Raw genomic sequence first — 2,171 nt, 5'->3', positions numbered from 1 at the left:
ATAAGCACGTCCTCCACAATACCACAAGGTATTTTCGTAGACCGATCTGTAAGCTGTAATACCACTGGAGTTGGGTGTAATTCTCTAAGTCCAAGTTTAAAAAATAATGAGTAAGGCAACAGATTTACACTAGCTCCTAAATCCAACAAAGCATTCTCAATTATGTGGTTCCCTATACTACATGAGATAGTGGGGGAGTTTGGGTCTTTGCATTTTAGAGGAATTTTATGTTGGAGGATAGAACTAACGTTTTCTGTTAAAAATGCCTTCTTTTGAACATGAATGTTTCTCTTTTTAGTACAAAGGTCTTTAAGAAACTTGGCATAAGATGGAACTTGCTTTATAGCATCAAGTAAAGGGATGTTAACACTTACCTGTTTGAAGATTTCAAGAATCTCACCTGTGGATTTTCCCTTTTTTCCTTTAGCTAACCTCTGAGGAAATAGAGCTTTGAGAACGTATTCTCGTGGGTTGGTTTCTTCTTTCTCTTCCGATGGTGAGTCCTCAACATTCACAGGTACAATTTGATTTTCTTTTGTCACCGGCATCTCCACTTTATTGTCGACTTCTTTTCCTTTCCGCAAGGTCATGACAGCTTTGACCTCTCCATGCTGCTGTGGTGAATTGGTACTTGCTTCATGTACTCCTTTAGAATTAGGCACTGGTTGACTTGGAAATTTGCCTTTCTCAACAGTCATTGCCAAGGTCTGAACTGAAGAAGCTAGTTGTCCCACCATCTTCTTGAGGCTTGAAACTGATTGGGCTTGTGAGTTGAAGCCTTCTCTCAACTCATTTCGTAGTCCATCAATGGTGCGATTCTGTTGCTCAATCGTGAAGTGAGTAACATTCTTGAAATTCTGGAATGCATCCTCCCATGATCTGGGTTGAGAGTAGTTTTGGTTTTGATTGAATTGTCTAAATGGTGGCTGAGAGGCTTGAGGAATTTGAGGAATTGGTTGCATTCATGGAGCTAGAGCTGCTGGTCCATTCTGTTGGAATCCTTGAGACCATGAAAAATTGGGGTGGTCTCTCCATCCAGGGTTATATGTGTTGGAGTATGGGTTGTAATTTGATGGTTTTCTCATTACACCTATGGCATTGGCTTGATCTGAGTATGAGTCATGGTCATGTGATTCTGTTGATTTAGCAGTCGATAACGATGCTATTTGTCGAGGGAGACCTTCAACCATCTTCTTGACTTCTTTGATTCCCGAAGTTGACTCGCCAATGTGAACCTTATTTACTCCCTTAATTCTTCTAGTATTCCTGAGTGATCGACTCCGTTGTCGGGAATTATCCGCTTGTCGCTGGAAGAATTCCCAAATCTTTGATGCATTTTTTGACATTAGCTCTCCTCCGCTTGTTGCCATTAGCCATTCTTGCATATTTGGTAGTAATCCCTCCAAAAAGTATTGGCATTGGTGCCATTTCTCGTACCCATGATGTGGACACTTCAAGAGTAGCCCATTGAATCGCTCCCATGTTTCGAAAAACTGTTCGTCTTCTCTCTGTGTAAACTCTGAAATTTTCCTGCAAATAGTATTGGTTTTATGCACTGGGAAATATTTATTCAAAAATTTTGTTACCATTTGTTCCCATGATGCAATGTTATTAGCAGGCAAAGTATTTAACCAAGAACGAGCTCTATCCTTTAAAGAAAATGGGAATAATCTGAGTTTAACATCATCGTCTCAAAAATTCTCACATTTAAATGTTTGACAAATAGCATGAAAATCATTCAGATGATTATATGGGTCCTCATTTTCTAGGCCATAAAATGTTGGGAGATAATTTAGCACACTAGGTTTTAGTTCAAAACTCCTAGCAGCTACATTTGGGTATCTTATGCATGATGTGCTCAAATTAGCTAAAGAACTGAAATAGTCCTTAAATGGCCTCTCCTGTGGTTGCAAATCCATTTTATTTTTAACTTGTTTGTGTGTGCGAAGTGTTTTCTCAAGTTCAAGGTCTATATGTTCAAGATTAGGTAATAATGACCTTCGACCATGCATTCAAAACAAATAAAATAAAAATAAATATGGGAACAAAACAAATAAAAATAAAAAAGAGGGAGAAATTACGATACTAACCTTATTGCGCTATTACAACCTTACTATAAAAACACACTAAAAAAAAGACGTGAAAATAAATTAACTAAAAATAAATTAATA

The 2,171-nt window shown here is 37.8% G+C and overlaps 1 non-coding gene across 1 annotated transcript; it reads left to right on the top strand.

The window, feature by feature from the left end:
• The first annotated feature begins 1,434 nt into the window (after nucleotides 1-1,434).
• On the top strand, nucleotides 1,435-1,538 carry LOC112100541. The gene has a single exon (XR_002906909.1). It is a non-coding gene; the product is annotated as a small nucleolar RNA R71 (small nucleolar RNA).
• The last annotated feature ends 633 nt before the right edge of the window (nucleotides 1,539-2,171 follow it).

The sequence above is a fragment of the Citrus clementina genome, unplaced genomic scaffold (assembly GCF_000493195.1).
Source record: "Citrus clementina cultivar Clemenules unplaced genomic scaffold, Citrus_clementina_v1.0 scaffold_3, whole genome shotgun sequence".
NCBI classification, from domain to species: domain Eukaryota; kingdom Viridiplantae; phylum Streptophyta; class Magnoliopsida; order Sapindales; family Rutaceae; genus Citrus; species Citrus x clementina.
Note: the sequence above shows the minus strand (reverse complement) of the source record. Positions and strands in the feature narration are given on the sequence as shown.